The sequence below is a fragment of the Lipotes vexillifer genome, unplaced genomic scaffold, assembly GCF_000442215.2.
Source record: "Lipotes vexillifer unplaced genomic scaffold, Lipotes_vexillifer_v1.1 scaffold477, whole genome shotgun sequence".
In the NCBI taxonomy this organism is placed as follows: Eukaryota; Metazoa; Chordata; class Mammalia; order Artiodactyla; family Lipotidae; genus Lipotes; species Lipotes vexillifer.
The window spans coordinates 3,320,885-3,339,348 of NW_006770652.1; the positions used below are offsets into that span (position 1 = coordinate 3,320,885).

At 41.0% G+C, this 18,464-nt stretch overlaps 1 pseudogene; it reads left to right on the forward strand.

Moving 5' to 3' along the window:
- The first annotated feature begins 12,851 nt into the window (after positions 1-12,851).
- Positions 12,852-13,853, forward strand: LOC103085458 (heterogeneous nuclear ribonucleoprotein A1 pseudogene; annotated as a pseudogene).
- The last annotated feature ends 4,611 nt before the right edge of the window (positions 13,854-18,464 follow it).

The window sequence follows — 18,464 nt, forward strand, 5'->3', positions numbered from 1 at the left end:
TGAACTGTCACTTAAGCAAAACCATTTCCTTTCTTTGAAATCCAGCTGGAAATGTTCACAGGGCAAGAAGTTTGTTGCAAACTCAAGGTACAAACACTCATTACAGGACAAACAAAGGAAATTATTCCACCGTAAATCTGTCAGTCATCAAAACAGCCCATTCAGACCATTACAAAGGCTTTATTTGCTCACTGGCTCTTGTGCTCTGGCTATATTTCTCTCTCCTTTCCTCAAGAAGGGACAGATATTTAGTCATTGGAATCATGGAACTTGAAATATGGGAGGGGCATTGAAATTTATCTGGCTCGGTACTCTCCATATGTTTGCATTGCTTTTTATATAAATCACAGAGAGTCCATACATGAGAGTCTCCAGTGAAAGAAAACTGAATAGCTCTCAAGGGAACCCGCTCCAGATCAAACGGCTCTTCCTTCAATTGAACTGAAATGTTTCCCTGATGTGGCCAGCTCTTTCCTTAGTTTGTCCCATTAAAAATTTTCGTAACAACTCTAATGCATATTCCATATGCTATTGTCTCAAAGTGGGAAGATAGCTATGCTATACTCCCCAACCCTCTTTCTCCAGTAGACATCTCCAATTTCTTATTCTAGTTCCTCATTCTTATATCCTTTCACAATATGTCTTTGATTGTACCCCTATTTGACTGTATTTTGATATGTGGTATCGGGAGCCGAACTTAAGTTTCTACATATTCTCTGGTAAGGAAGAGTAGAGTAAAACTATAACCTCTTTCATTTGAAGTATTATATTATTTTTATAATTTGCTATATTATCAATGTATTTATTAAATATAATCAAAATAAACTTTTATTCAAAATATTAACGCCTCCAATGATCTCATAACTTTTGGCAATAACATCATTGCAAAAGGCTGAATAATGGTTCTCCAAGGATGTCCACATCCTAAACCCCGGAGCCTGTGAACGTGTTACCTTACATGGCAAAAAGGACTTTGCAGATACAATTAAGTTAAGGATCTTGAAAAGGGGAAATTATCCTGGATTACCTTGGTGGGCCCAATGTAATCACAATAAGGAGGCAGGAGGACCAGAGTCAGAGAAGGAGATGTGACAACAGAAGTAGTGATCCGAGTGATGCGGGGCCACAGGCCAAGCTATGTGGGCAGCTTACAGAGGCTGGAAAAGGCATGAAACAAATTCTTCCCTAGAGCCGCCAGAAGAAATGCAGCATTGCTAAACCATTTTAGACTTCTGACCTCTACAACTGTAAGAGAATAAATTTGTGTCCCTTTAAGCCACTAAATTTGTGATAATTTTTATATAGCAGCAATAGAGAAGCTAATGTACTCATATTTAGCTTAGGCAGTATAGGTTTTGCTTATATAGTAACAAATCTCCATATCACATTTAGATGGTTGATTTTCTGGATGAAAGAACAGAACCTTAACAATCATCTACATCAATTTTATTCTGCTTGCTTCATCTCATCCCTTCAATTATCAAGAAATTACTAAAACCTAATTCTGATATCCAAGTTTTATGGAATCTACTGATGTTTTTATGAGCATTTCTTTCTGTATCATTAATCAAATCACTGATAAAATGTATAATAGCGGAGGACAAAGGGGAAAACCAAGAAAGATGTACCGCCCTCCAGATTCTGGAAACCATTGTTTAACAATGACCTGATACTTCATTCAACCTATATTTTTTCAATTGTATCCAAAAGAATATCATGAGACTTTCACAAAGGCCTTGAACTGGTCCACACTTCCCTGATAGTAATGTTATCAAAGGAGATGAAGTCAATCCAATGAACTTGCTCCTTGTGAATCTGTGCTGGTTTCTGGTGACCATAGCTTTCTTTTCTAGGTGCTCATAAGTCCCTACTTTACTAATATAATCTAGAATTTTGGAGCCATGATGCATTCATAGGCTTCAGTCTGATTAGTATAAATGCTTAATAAATTCTTTTACAATATTTAAGAAGTATCAGAATATCTGTACATGGCTTACCTTTAAAAATTATATTGACTAACTTTAACTCTCTTTCTTGCAGATTTTCTAAAATATTAGGATACCAATTATGACCTAGAAAATAACAATTATCAATATGGTGTCCAGGTAGTTCTTAATGACATTTTTATCCCCCTGAGAATGAAAGGAAACCAAGAAAAGAATTTAAAGAATAGTAGAAAAATATCTTAATGTTCTGTATTTTGTTTGATTTGTTTTAGAATAAAAGATTTAGAGACCTAGACTTTTATTAAATCAGTCCAAAATTCAATATTCAGAAGATCCTGTTTACATCACGAGTTTGGGATAGTAAAGTAACGACAGTAATAGATAACAACTATTGGTGTTTACTAAATACAGACATTATTGACTCAGTCCTTATAAAAACTCTAAGAGATAGATAGTATTATTATCCCTTTTTACAGATTAAGAAACTGAGGTTTCAGATAGTTTAGTAACTTGCTTCAGGTCACGTAACTAGTTGATTGTAGAACTAAGACCTGAAAACTACAAATCTGAAATTAGAAACTTATTTCTTAATCAATGTGCCCTGCTGCATTGTAAAATGGTGTTTTGACTGAATAAATGTTTCCTTTTACTTTTTATTTTGAAAAATTTCAAACATACAGAGGAGACATTCCATAGATTAACAGTTGTTAGAATTTTGTCACTTTCGGTTCAGCTTTTTTCATTTTTATTTTTAAACCAACATACAGTAAAACTAACCCATGTATCAAGTCATAAAATCACCACCACAATCAGGTTATAGAATTCTTTACTTACCTCCCCAAAATTCCCTCATGGTATCCCTTTGCAGTCAAATCCTCCCCCTGCCTGTAACTCCTGGCAACCACCAATTTGTTCTCTATCACTAAAAATTTGTCTTTTCAAGAATGTCATATAAATGCAATTATATAATATTAGCCTACTAAGACTAGCATCTTGTAACACAGCATAATTTCTTTTAGATTTATCCAGGTTGTTGCATGACTAGCATTCCAGTATACGAATGCAGTAATCTGTTTATCCATTTACTTGTTGAAGGACATTTGTGTTGTCTCCAGTTTGGGGCAATTATGAAATTATATTCTATTATGATATAATAATATTAATTAATATTTTGTCAAATTTTATTTATTTAATGATCAATTTAATTATTATGATATAAACATTCATGTACAGGTTTTGTGTGAATGTTAGTTTTCATTTCTCTAGGGTATATGCCCATTAGAGGTATTGCTGTGTCATATAGTAACCATATGTTAAATTCTTACCAGCAATTTACAGTTCTAGTTGCTCCACATCTTTGATAGTACTTGCTACTATGAGCATCTTTTGTTTTAGCCATTCTAATACGTGTTTAGTGGTTTCTCATTGCAGTCTTAATTTTCACTTCCCTAATGACTAAAGATGTTGAGCATTTCTCATGTGCTTATTTGCCTTCCATACACCCTCTTAAGTGAAGTGTCTATTCAAGTCTTTTATCCTTTCGAGGTGGAGGGGCTATTTGTTTTCTCATTATTAATTTTGAAAGTTCTTTATCATTTTCTGGATAAAAGTCCTTTATCGAATATGTGATTTACAAAAATTTCCCTGTCTGTACTTTGTCTTTTCATTCTCTTCCTAATATCTTTCACAGAGCGAAAGTTTTACATTTTAATGAAGTCTAATTGACAAAGTTTTTCTTCTAAAGATTGTGCCTTTGGGGACTTCCCTGGTGGCACAGTGATTAAGAATCCCCTGCCAATGCAGGGGACACGGGTTTGATCCTTGGTCCGGGAAGATCCCACACGCTGCAAAGCAACTAAGCCCATGCGCCACAACTACTGAGCCCACTTGCCACAGCTACTGAAGTTCGCGTGCCTAGAGCCCGTGCTCCGCAACAAGAGAAGCCACTACAATGAGAAGCCTGTGCACAGCAACAAAGAGTAGCCCCCGCTCGCCGCAACTAGGGAAAGCCCACGTGCAGCAATGAAGACCCAATGCAGCCAAAAATATACAAATAAAATATAAATAAATTTATAAATAAAGATTGTGTCTTTGGGTTTTATATCTAGAAACTCTTTGTCTCCTTTCCTGTTCCTCATGCCTGAACTAGAGGCTTCTGGGGGCTCTCTCTGTCCACAGTCATGTCCACTTCCATGTTTCAGATGGTCTCGAATCCATGCTGCACAGTGTTAGAATTTTTTAAATATGTAAATTCACTGCCATTTTCACGTTACTTCAAATTCAGTTCTTATTGCCCAATCTGCCTGTCCTAGTTATTTTTCAGAGTCCTCAGATAGCTGCTCCATGCCTGTTTTTCAGGTTTTATAGCTGCACACAGTTGGAGAGACAGGGAGTAGCATGCTTAATCCATCTATCCTGGAACCAGAAACATGACACCAACTTTTTTTAACATCTAACTCTCAGTGGGTCCATGGACGTTTGTTCCCTCCTTCTCCTTCTTACCCATCCCCAGCAACTGGAGTTTTAGTTACAGAGGAGATTAGAGAAGTGGCAGCAGGACAATGGTAGCATCTGCTGCAGCTGCCCCTGGCTGAGGTATGGGGCTACTTTCCCACGTGCCTGTTCCCAGTCTTTTTTGTTGTTGTTAACATTTATTTTAAGATAAATTATAGACATCATGACAGATCACCCATAAACGCTTCAATATAAGCTTCTATAAAGGACATTTTTTTCTACACAACTGCAATACCATCATCACACCTAATAAAATTAACAATAATTCCCTAAGGCCTAGACCACATTCAAATTTTTCCAATTGTCCCCACTATGCAACTGACCAAATCTTAATATTTTAAAAGATTATAATAACACTGTAGAGCTAATCTTAGCTAGAATGTATTCAGAAAAGGCCATAATCTCCTTCATGTACAGTCAAACACAATTATAACCCCCAAATGTCAATCATTTTTTTAATTGAAGTATAGGTGATTTACAATATTATATTAGTTTCAGGTGAACAACACAGTGATTCAATATTTTTATAGTTTAAACTCCACTTAAAGTTATTACAAAAGAGTGGCTATATTTCCACCTGCTGTACAATATATCCTTGCTGCTTATTTACTTACTACTCTGCTTATTATACATAGTAGTTTTTATCTCTTAAACCCCACCCCTATATTGCCCCTCCCTCCTTCCCTTTCCCGTCTGTTAACCCCTAGTTCGTTCTCTATTTTTATGTCTGTTTCTGTTCTGTTATACTCATTCTTTTGTTTTATTTTAGATTCCACATATTAATGACATCATACAGTATTTGTCTTTCTCTCTCTCACTTATTTCACTAAGCATAATATACTCTGGGTCCATCCACATTGTTGCAAAGGGCAGGATTTTATTCTTTTTTTGGCTGAGTAATATTCCACTGCATATGCATATATATACCACATCTTCTTTATCCATTCATCTGTTGATGGACACTTAGGTTGCTTCTATACCTTGGCAATTGTAAATAATGCTGCTATGAACATTGGGGTGCATGTATCCTTTTGAATTAGTGTCTTCATTTTCTTTGGATATATTCTCAGGAGTGGAATTGATGGAGCATATGATAATTCTATTTTGAGTCTCTTGAGGAACTTCTATACTGATTTCCATAGTGACTGCACCAATTTTCATTCCCACCAACAGTGTACAAGCGTTTGCTTTTCTTCACATCCTAGCCAACATTTGTTATTTTTGTAGTTTTTGATGATAAACATTCTGACAGATGTGAGGTGATACCTCACTGTGGTTTTGATTTGCATTTCTCTGATGATTAGCAATGTTGAGCATCTTTTCATGTGTCTGTTGGCCATCTGTATGTCTTCTTTGGAAAAATTGTCTGTTCAGGTTTTCTGCCCATTTTTAAATTAGGTTGTTTGGTTTTTTGATATTGAGTTGTATGTGCTGTTTATAGATTTTGGATATTAACCCCTTATTGGTCATATCCTTTGCAAATACTCTCTCCCATTCCATAGATTGTCTTTTCATATTGTTGGTGGATTCCTTTGCTGTGCAAAAGCTTTTAAGTTAATTATGTCCCACTCGTATAGTTTTGCTTCTGTTTCTTTTGCCTTAGGAGACAGATCTAAAAAATATTGCTATGTTTTTTGTCAAAGAACGTTCTGCCTGTGTTTTCTTCTAGGAGTTTTATGGTTTCCAGCCTTACACTTAGGTCTTTAATCCATTTTGAGTTTGCTTTTATATATGGTGTTAAAAAATTGTTCTAATTTTATTCTTTTACATGTAGCTGCCGGGTTTTCCCAGCACCACTTATACTAGAGCCTGTCTTTTCTCCATTGTATATTCTTGCCTCGTTTTGATCATAGGTACAGGGGTTTATTTCTGGGCTCTCTATTCTGTTCCATTGATCTATGTGTCTGTTTTTTTGCCAGTATCATACTGTTTTGATTATTGTAGCTTTGTAGTATAGTCTGAAGTCAGGGCATGAGATACCTCCAGCTTTGTTCTTTTTCCTCAAGATTGCCTTGCATTTTAAAGATACATCTAATCTTAAAATCTTTCTCACATGATGCTCCCCCTTACTGGCATTTTGACCTCTGGTAAGCATATGGAACATAGGAAAACACAAATAATTTGCATAATTTTTCACAGATAATCAAGGCATAAACCATATTTTGGTCTGAATCTATTATTAGTGAAAATTCATTGTATGTTGAGTTAGAAATAATTCTTTACTGTGGTGTGTTTTATTCTACCAGCCATGGCCCATTAATGGGTTGTGAAATCAGTTTACTGGATCTGAACCAGCACCTTTAAAAAAAAATAGAATAGAATAGAAACATTCAGAACACATATCACATAGCAAAGGTAAGTGTTGTCTTATGATATTTTGTTTCAGTTCTTTGTATATAAATATATGTGTTGTGAGTTGCAACAGAAATGTATTTCTAATGGTAAGTTGTGGTCAAGAACTTTGAAAGCTGCAACTTTACAGCCAATCTAAAGAGGGCTGGGAACTTATAGGGCTAGCCCCTTTTCCAATATCTATAGAGAATGCTCGAATCCAGGACACCCGGTCTTTCTTTTTCACTGTATCTCTGGTTGACATGAGATTTCCTACACGTTCAAATATCTGGAGAGTGGAGTAATCAGCAGTGCACTCACCAAATTGCTGAGCTTCCCCTCATACTATGCTCAGAATACTGTGGAATCAGACGGTGTGACCTCAGAGAGAACATAAGGGACACAGACAGGAGTCAGGACACAGAGCAGGAAAGTGAAGAGGACACATGTACGGACTGTTAGGCCATTAGTTACATTTGTAAGTCACCATACATAAAGAGGAAAGATGAGAAGTAGTCAAACCATTTCTACAGTGTAAACAACCAGAGTATGCAGAGACACTTCAGCTTAGTGGCTGAGTGCTTAGACTCTGGAAACTGACCCTCTGAGATCGAAATTCTGTTCTCAGAAACAAACTCACAGACATAGAAAACAAACTTATGGTTATCAAAGGGGAAAGTTGCAGGGCAGAGGGATAAACTAGGAGCTTGGGATTAACATATACACACTACCCTATTTTATAGTAGATAATCAACAAGGACCTACTAAGTAGCACAGGGAACTCTACTCAATATTCCGTAATAAGCTACATGGGAAAAGAATACGAAAAAGAATGGATATATGTATATGTACAACTGAATCACTTTGCTGTACACCTGAAACTAACACACCACCATAAATCAACCATACCCCAATATAAAACAAAAATTAAATTAAAAAAAAAATCCTGTTCTCTTCTTACTAGTTGTGTGTCCTTGGGAACATTAACCTCTCTGACTCTTGTTTTTATCATCTGTAAACTGGGAGCTATTAACACAGGGTTGTTGTGAGGATGAAATATGTTAACACATGTAAAGAACTTACACAGCTTCTGGCAAATAGTAAAGATTCAACAAAAGTAACTTATTTTTTGAGGGGTTTATAGAGATGAAAGGGAGAGTAAGGAGCAATAAGAAAAAGACTAGATAAAGCAAAATACAATGACTTTCACAAAATAATTACAATATTCTTATTAGATAGATAGGATTCAATACGAAGACAGTCCTTAAACCACTTACATTTTATTCTCTGCTAAATATGAGTTTCTCATCACACTGACTTCATTGAATTTGCCTTCGTTGGAATCATGACATGCAGAGATAAATGAAAAATTAGCACTGAACTGAGAAATGCAAATGTTGATTTTCTAGTATTAGTGTCCTTTATCTAATCTAAAATGTCCCTACTTTAAAATTGCTCCCTTAGGTGTGTCTCTTACAATTGGAAACATCCATCCCCTATGCTGGGTGTCATCTTCTCCTTAGAGACATTGGTTATTTAGGGCAGGGAGGGCCCAGACAGTTAGAGCAAGGAGAGTGCAGGAAGGATTGGGGACTGCAGGGCTGGGAAGACAGCTATCTGTTAAGGATGGGTTGGGGCCTGGGGACATGTCGTTCCCAAGGATCATTCCCAGATCCCAGTGAAGGGTGCCTGGGTGAACGGAAAGGGTGGACATGCCTTAGGCTTGCCCACCTTACTAGCAGGTACACAAGTCCTACAGGGGAACACTATTGTAAATTACAGCCTATAGATTAGCTGTTATACCACCATTAAGGATAACTTTGCCTTTCCGCTGTTCTGCTGTAAGTCGAGGACAGTTAACAGGTAGATAGTGATGATATATTGTCATAGCTCAACAGACAGATGTTCCTTTCTCTACCTCCTAAACTATGATAGTAAAGTAGATGCACAGCATACCTGATATATTTCTCCAGTCCATTAGACAAATCATAGATAAGTCTGGTTGGAAAACAACATAGATCACACCGGTTACAAACCAGAATCATGGCCACTTGCTGTATGTATCAATTATAAACAAATGTCCTTGGGTTTAAGCAGTATTTTAAATGTGAACCATTTCTAGGATTCTTAAGGACATTACCCAACCCTATCTTCTATTTTATAATTTGGATGTTGCTTTAGTTTTTACTTTCAAATGCGGGGGTATAAGTTCCCAGCCCTTTGAAGGGTTGGATGCATACACATTAGACTATCTTTTTGACTATCCTTTCCTGAAATCATTGTTCAGACGGAGTCCCCTCTCACAAGTTTTAATGACCCCTAGGGCCCCATGCCCCATGCCACAGCATCCTAAGAAACCTAGAGTCCAGAGGAAAGAAAGATGGGGAGTGCCTTTTTCATGTCTATTTGACTATTTATATATGTGTCTAGTATTTATGGCTTGAAACAAACCAGCTGTATAATAAATATTATTAATAATCTGCTTTTAGAAATAGCTAAATTCTAGAAAGAATAACAATTAAGGCAATTATATTCCATCTTTATGATAAATAAAGATTGCTTACCTAAAGCCCAACTTTCACATTTCAAATAGCTTAATAGAATTTTACAAGAACAATTTTTGAACAACTAGTAGGAGAGAAAAATGTCTAGTAGGAAAGAGTATTCTCTGGGTCTATAACATTTGGTTTGGTTATAAGCTGAGTACATTTGATTTACTTTTCACAGAGTTCTTTCATAGAACTGTTGTGTCTGTAAAGACTGCTTTTCTTTCTCAAATTATAGTGATAATGCCAAGGCATAGTACCCCATTACACGCTACACAATTTTGTTGCTAAATTACATAAGAAAAGCCAGTATTTTTCTTACACTTTTGTGACTCTAAATGCATCATCCTGGGCCTCTTCCCTCTTTCCCAGCTTCACCCTTTTTCTTCATAGAAACCATTGTCTGGCTCCATTAAAAGTGCACTTCAGTTTGCTGCCGAATTTTACCAAGGAGAAAACAAAAACTTAATTAGAAATAAAATAAACACTAGGGCTTCCCTGGTGGCGCAGGGGTTGAGAGTCCGCCTGCCGATGCAGGGGACACGGGTTCGTGCCCCGGTCCGGGAAGATCCCACATGCCGCGGAGCGGCTGGGCCCGTGAGCCATGGCCGCTGAGCCTGCGCGTCCGGAGCCTGTGCTCCGCAACGGGAGAGGCCACAACAGTGAGAGGCCCGCGTAACGCAAAAAATAAAATAAAATAAAATAAAAAATAAACACTAAAAGGCTATCATTAGAGCTTCACTGCTTTAATGTAAAAAGGACTTATTCTAATCATTTCATTTCTCTTGAATTCTCTTTTTCACAAAAGAGTGCTTTTCTGTACCTCCTTTCACAGGAAATGTCTCCACGCGGTGCATGTATTTTCTACCAGTTGTTCTGCCACCAGCAGGTTCAACCCAGGTGGGTAGCTTTTTTTTTTTTTTTTTTTTCTGTTGTTCACATTGAGTACATACTGACTTCTCTCACCCAGAAACCACAAGTCTCAGTTTCTCCTCAGCTGAGGCAAAATGATTCTCCCCAACTTCTCAGCAGTTTTCCAGCAAACTTACTAAATATTTCATGATCTTTCTGTTTCATAAACTTGACCACGTTAGCTATCATTAACCCGCTGAATTGGCCAAGGCCTACCAGTGTCACCCAAATCTGTCATGAAGTAATTTCTGCTCTGGGTCTACTGTGTACAAGGACATTTTTAACAGATGAATGGAGCCCGAGAGCATTTTTGGAACCCGTAAGATGCCATGTTAAGTGTGGGAAAACTCCTCAATGCTACGGCAGACATGACAGCCTCAGTTCAGAATCTAGTGCCTCCACTTCCTAATTCTGTGACTTTGGGCACGTTGTTCAACCTCTCTGTGCTTCACTTTCTTCACGGACTTGTTTTTCTCTGTCCTTGTGCCCTGTACTGAGCTCCATGGTGACCGGTACGTCAAGCCTGTATCACCCAGATGCCTCTGACCTCAGGCTTCTAGTTGTTTCAGCCAATAGGAAATCAGAAGGAGGAAAAGCCCTAGTTTCCCCACCACCTCACCAACCCCCAAGACGTTCACCTCCCCTGCTTCCCCCAACCCCACACCACTGGGGCTCTGGCCTCATCCCTCCATGACTGCCATCGGCCCCTTAGAGCAGCTCTTCCTCAAATGGCTCTTCATCAGGCTCTAACTACACCATTTTCTCAACTGCCATTTTGGCCTAGGAGTAAGAACGGCTTCCTGCTATGGCTAGTCTCCTGTGAGCCTCCATATTCCTGATTGATTCCCTTAAATCTGCCTACACATCTGCAAATAGTCCCTTCTTTGAATTCTCTTCAGAATTCCATCTCTGCGTGCCTCCTATTTCTTGCTGCAGCCTTGACTAACATACCTCATAGGACTGTTGTAAGGATTAAATAAATTAATACGTATAAAGTACTGAGAACAGTACAGGGCACAGATTAAATACTATATGATTAGCTGTTGTCATCACTAAGGCTGCCCTCTCTTCCTTTCCTATCAGTCCTGGACGACACAGCACTCTGGTTGCCAAAATAGATAGGGGTCCTACCTCTAGAAAGCCGCAGGTGTCTGGAGGGCCTCCTGCCAACCTCCCTGCATGAGGACATTAGCACAGGCTTGGATGGCGAAGCTAGCGGGAAACTGACTCAGATACAGATGGGAAATCAACAAGCTGGGGCAGGTGGGAGTGGGAGGGGCGTCAGGGAGTCTCGACAAGTAAACGGGCAGAGGCTGAAGAGCTCAGTCCTTCTGGCAAGATTTGGGCTCCAGGCATGGAAAATTAGAGGAGTCTTTGGTTGACAGGATACTCAGAGGGGATGGCAGAGTGCAGAGGAGTATAAAATGCCCAAGACAAACTTCCTTTACTTCACAACTTGGCCAAGGCCCAGCCTGGCTGTTTTCCAAGTTTTTGAAGATCAGGTGGATTTAAGTGTTTAGGACGAATAAGATCTTATCTAAAAGAGTGCCAGCTGGCAGAGTTCACGTTCACATATTTATCCTGGTGAAATCTTGTTGGGGCAGGAACGAAGATCATTCTTTATTAACAGGACTGAGGCCGTAAATAGAGGATTAAGAGGCTGTATGCGGCAGTGGTTGAAAATCAGCTCTACCAACTTTTTAACTGGGCAGCACCGGGCAAGTCACTCAGGCTCTCAAAGTCTCAAAATTTTAGTCTGTAAAAATGTTAATGACAGATTCTACCTGAAAGTGCTTATGAGAACTAAATAAAGAAATTCAGGTGCAATGTTTCACACAGCTCCTGAGACGTAGTAAGTGCTCTGAGATGTTTGCTTTCGTAATTCTCATCATTATCATGATCTCCATCACGGTTCTTAACAGTCATCTGGTAAAAATCTCGCAGGCACAAATTAATGAAAGGGTAACAAGCCTTGTAAGGATATTATAAAGGAAGTGGAAGTTACACTGTATGATGGTATTAAGTCAACCAACTTATTTTTTCTCCTTTTGTCATAATAGCAGATGCACAAAATCCAGACATGGGAAAATTGCAATCATTAGCCAAACCTCAGCATGCACCTGCTCTTTAGCATAGTGATTTAAAAGTCAAGTTCTAGGGACCTCCCTGGTGGTGCAGTGGTTAAGAATCCGCCTGCCAGTGCAGGGGACACGGGTTTGAGCCCTGGTCTGCGAAGATCCTTCATGCCGCAGAGCAACTAGGTCCGTGCACCGCAACTACTGAGCCTGTGCTCTAGACCCGCGAGCCACAACTACTGAGCCCATGCTGCAGCTACTGAAGCCCGCCCGCCTAGAACCCATGCTCCGCAACAAGAGAAGGCACCACAATGAGAAGCCTGCGCACCGCAACAAAGAGAAGCCCCCGCTCACCGCAACTACAGAAAGCCTGCGCACAACAACGAAGACCCAACGCAGACAAAAAATAAATTAATTAATTAAATTTAATTTAAAAAAATAAAAGTCAAGTTCTAGCCTTTCTGCCCGTGGACGCCACCAAGTAAGCATCGTTAAAGTCTCCCCCCAACCCCGCCACAACTGAGGTCATGTCTAAGTCAAAGTCTCCCAAAGAGCCTGAACAGCTGTGGAAGCTCTTCATCGGAGGTTTGAGCTTTGAAAGAGAGTCTGGGGAGCCATTGTGAGCAGCGGGGAGCGCTCACAGATTGTGTGGTGTTGAGGGATCCAAACACCAGGCGCTCCAGAGGCTTCGGGTTTGTCACGTATGCCACTGTGGAGGAGGTGGATGCGGCCATGAAGGCAAGGCCACACGAGGCGGATGGAAGAGTGGTGGAACCAAAGAGGGCCGTCTTGAGAGAAGATTCTCAGAGACCTGGTGCCCACTTCACTGTGAAAAAGATTTTTGTTGGTAGCATTAAAGAAGACACTGAAGAACATCACCTAAGAGATTGTTTTGAACAGTGTGGGAAAATTGAAGTGATTGAAATCGTGACTGACCGAGGCAGTGACAAAAGGAGAGGCTTTGCTTTCATAACATTTGATGACCATGACTCCACAGACAAGACCGTCATTCAGAAATACCACACTGTGAATGGCCTCAACTGTGAAGTAAGGAAAGCCCTATCTAAGCAAGAGATGGCTAGTGCCTCATCCAGCCAAAGAGGTCGAAGTGGTTCTGGAAACTTTGGTGGCGGTTGCGGAGGTGGGTTTGGTGGGAATGACACCTTTGGTCGTGGAGGAAACTTCAGTGGTCGAGATGCCTCTGGTGGCAGCCGCGGTGGTGGGGGATATGGTGGCAGCGGGATGGCTATAATGGATTTGGTAACGATGGAAGCAATTTTGGAGGTGGCAGAAGCTGCAATGATTTTGGCAATTACAGCAATCAATCTTCAAATTTTGGACCCATGAATGGAGGAAACTTTGGAGGCGGAAGATCTGGCCCCTATGGTGGCGGAGGCCAACACTTTGCCAAACCACGAAACCAAGGCGGCTATGGCTGTTCCAGCAGCAGCAATAGCTATGGCAGTGGCAGAGGTTTTAATTACCGCCAGGGAACAAAGCTTAGCAGGAGAAGAGAGCCAGAGGAGTGACAGGGAAGCTACAGGTTATAACAGATATGTGAACTCAGCCAAGGACAGTGGTGGCAGGGCCTAGCTGCTACAGAGGAGATATGTTTTAGACAATACTCATGTGTATGGGCAATAAAAAACTCAAGGACTGTATTTGTGACTAATTGTATAACACGTTATTTCAGTTTCTGTTCTGTGGAAAGTGTAAAGCATTCCAACGAAGGGTTTTAATGTAGTTTTTTGGGTTTGTTTTGTTCTTGTACCCATGCTGTTGATTGCTAAATGTAATGGTCTGATCATGATGCTGAATAAACGTGTCTTTTAAAAAAAGAAAATAAAAGTTAAGTTCTAGAACCAGGCCCATCTGAGTTCAAATTCCAGCTCTGCCACTTAAGAGCTTTTTGGCCTTTAGGAAACTCACTTTATCTCATTAAGCTTCAGTTTTCTCATCTGTAAAATGAAAGGAGTAATAGTTCCCACCTCATAGAATAGTTATGGGTATTGAGATGATGCAGCAAACGTTGGCTCTCACTAGTTTACTTCCAACAGATGAAAGTTGTCAGAATTCAAATGCTAAATAAAATAGAAGACATCCGTAAGAACATTTGGGGGCTTTCACAATAAAAATTCTGCCATATTGGCAGGAGAATTGACTGGAAAGGGGTATGAGAGTATTGTGGAGGGAGGTGATAAAAATGTTAAGTTCTTGTTTTGGGTGGTAGTTAAATGGGTGTATAGAATTGTCAAAAATTCATCGAATTGAACACTTAAGATCTGTTCATTTTACCATATAAAAATTATGCTTCACTTAAAAGAGAAAGATAGTTATAAACTCTGCTCTGGATCTAAGATTTTATCTCATCCAACTCTCTATGTGAAGCCTGGAAAGTATCATTGATAACATTTATTTAGAGAAGAGGTGAGGAGGTACTGTTGTCCATAAGTCACTATTTCTGCTCTAAACTACTTGTTCACTGGAAACCGGTAAGGGCAATGGGGAGGCCCTAGTTGTGAGCGTCGTTCATCAGATCCATGGGAATAGTGACTCTAGGGCTTATCTTCACTGATCTTACTTAAGGCTTCCATCTAGAGCTGACTAGATAAATGGCTAGGGCAGTCACACCCATCCAACGACCTATTTGTACATATCACAAAAGGTTCATTAACAGTGTCTATAGTCCTGCTATACAGGAGTAAGGCATGCATAACTGATGAAAGAAAGGGTGACCATATGAGTGGATAGATGGATGAATGAACAAATAAGAATTTACTGAATGGTTGTCATGAATCACCTTGATTAGTTAACATGATTTAATTACCACAGAAAGATTGTAAAGTAGAGGTTATTATCTCCACTTTACAAATGGGAAACTCTATGCTCAGAAAGTGAAGCGATTGATGAAGCCTAGCATTCTGCAGCCAGATCATAGCAGAGATAGACTCCATATAATCTAATTGTATTCTAAGTAATTTCTGTTTGCTGCATATAATATTTTTTAAGAGCTCCTATGTATTATATGAGAGCATGTGTGCATCATTCAGTCGTTCATCAAGAGGTTTATTCTGTTTCAGATGCCATTCCAGTCTGTGTTTCAGACCTCTGTTAGGGAATTAATCAGTAGAAAGTTATGAGGTAGGATACAGTCTTGAAGTACTCGCCAATGCTTTCCTCTATTATTTTCTCCACTTCTTCATTCTTACCATCTTCCAAACAGCAGATAGGTTACCTGAATTCTATTTCCTTCAGGCAGAATAAATTAACGGAAAGCAGAAAATAATGAGCTTCTTTTGGATTTTGAGTCTCCAAACTACAGGTCCCAAGGGGAATGGCAAATGTGCAGAGCGTAAATAAGATGTAGAAATCTACTCGGTAATTTAGAGGAAGGGCTGCCTCACAAAGATTTCCCGGGGCAGGAAGCAGTCATAACACAGATGCTAATATGGCCCTGGGATGGGCCTGCCCCCTCCCCTTCTCCCTCACCCATTCAAGTGTCAGGTGGGAAGGAGGCATCACCAAAGCTCCAGACAGGTTTGTGGATTCCCAGATCAAAAGGAAAGAGCGAGAATAACCTAGCAGAGAAATGACTGTGAGGTGAGTCCAGCAGATAGATACTGAGGGTATGGTCCCTGTGGGAGCTGGAGTGGCAGGAGGTCTTTTACGTTCCTGGCGTTGGCCATCGCAGTGATGCCAGAATGGACAAATGGTGACCAGAGGTCAGACTCAACCTTGTACTCCCACCCCCAACCTCCTGTCACTTGAACATCCTCCAGATATTCAATGCAGCTCTGGGAAGTGTGGGAGGAAATCCCTGAATTGACAGAGATTAATTTCTGCTGCATTGGAAGAATGCTCAAAACAGAAATTAGGTTATAGAAAAACAGACTTCTGGGGACTTCGCCAGTGGTCCAGTGGTTAAGACTCCACACTTCCCCAGTGGCCCAGTGGTTAAGACTCCATGCTTCCACTGCGGGTGTGGGTTTGATCTTGGTTCTAGGAACTAAGATCGCACATGCCACAGGATGCAGCCAGTAAAGAAAGAAAGAAAAGAAGACTTCTGTACTCCCTTCCATAGCTCAGCTGGTAGAGCAGAGGCTTGTAGAAAAACAGACTTCTTGCACGGTTCAGTTTGCTGACTGGCATTCATTTTGCTGCACTTGTATCTGTATTAGATAGTCATACTTCAGATAGAGTGGAGAAGGGAACAGTACTTGAAGCTTACCAACAGAAATCTAGGGGAAAAAAAATTCATTAAAGACAAATTGTCCCCTTCAACTTGGCCCCTGCGTTTAATGCTGTCATACTCAGAGGACTTCCCTGGTGCCGCAGTGGTTAAGAATCCGCCTGCCAATGCAGGGGACATGGGTTCAATCCCTGGTCGGGGAAGATCCCACATGCTGCAGAGCAACTAAGCCCGTGTGCCACAACTACTGAAGCCCGCACACCTAGAGCCCGTGCTCCTAAACAAGAGAAGCCACCACAATGAGAAGCCCACGCACCACAGCGAAGAGTTGCCCCCCACTCACTGCAACTACAGAGAAAGCCCGCATGCAGCAACGAAGAGCCAACACAGCCAAAAATTTTAAGAAAATAAAAATAAAAATAAATGGTATCATATTCACTGAGGTCATCCTATTTCATGTTTATCTTTGCTTGAAAATTCCTGGACCTTATTTCTCATGAGTTACGTTACCTTCTGCTTACTCCCCTCGGAGTCTCTAATTATGTTAAAGTTTTGTCCTGGAACTTGTTTATTTTGAAGCAGAAGCTGTTAAGATGGGAGTCACTTATTGGTGCAAAAAATCCTCCTGTCCAACATGAACTAGAATATTCTTTTCATGATTCTTCTCTGTGGGCTCTACACTCCATAGCAGCTCCTTATTCTTACTTATGTAGTAATATCTAGTCTCCCATACGTCACCTGTCAGGGATGAGCCAGGGACGACCATCCAGATAAGGCAAAGCCAAACTGCATGAGGGGCGGGATGACCAAGCCAATTTCCTTGAAAAACTGTTGCGATTTAAACCTCTGGAGACTCAGTGGCCCAACCCGACAGCTGGGTGGGTGGGAAGGTGGTAGAAGATAGTGGAAGTAAAGAAACCAATTACAACTCTATTTCAGCGGTCCAGGAAATAGTTAATGGTGTTTGGGACTAAGATGTAATGTTGAGACATACTTGATTTAGGAATATACTATATTTTGAAAGTAGAACCGACAGGATTTGGATGTAGGGTATGAGATAAAGAAAAGGGTCAGGTCTGATGCCCATGCAGGCCACACTTACCTGGAATTTCACATGAATGGATAAAATGTGCCTGAAGGTGAGTTTAAAAACTGAAACTCGGACTCTTTCCAAGATGGCGGAGGAGTAAGACGCAGAGATCACCTTCCTCCCCACAGATACACCAGAAATACATCTACACGTGGAGCAACTCCTACAGAACACCTACTGAACGCTGGCAGGAGACCTCAGACCTCCCAAAAGGCAAGAAACTCCCCACGTACCTGGGTAGGGCAAGAGAAAAAAGAATAAACAGAGACAAAAGGATAAGGACGGTACCTGCACCAGTGGGAGGGAGCCGTGAAGGAGGAAAGGTCTCCACACACTAGGAGCCCCTTCGCGGGCAGAGATTGCGGGAGGCGGAGCGGGGAGCTTCGGAGCCGCGGAGGACAGCACAGCAACAGGGGCGCGCAGGGCAAAGTGGAGAGATTCCCGCACAGAGGGTCGGCACCGACCGTCGCTCACCAGCCCGAGAGGCTCGTGTGCTCACCCGCCGGGGGCGGGCGGGGCTGCGAGCTGAGGCTCGATTTCGGTTTCGGTCGGAGCTCAGGGAGAGGACTGGGGTTGGCGGCTTGAACACAGCCCGAAGGGGTTAGTGCGCCACGGATAGCCGGGAGGGAGTCCGGGGGAAAGTCTGGACCTACCCAAGAGGCAAGAGACCTTTTCTTGCCTCTGTGTTTCCTGGGGCGCGAGGAGAGGGGTTTTAAGAGCGCTGCCTAAAGGAGCTCCAGAGACGGGCGCGAGCCGCGGCTAAAAGCTCGGAAACCAGAGACGGGCAGGAGACGCTAAGGCTGCTGCTGCTGCCACCAAGGGGCCTGTGTGCGAGCACAGGTCACTGCCCCCACCCCTCTT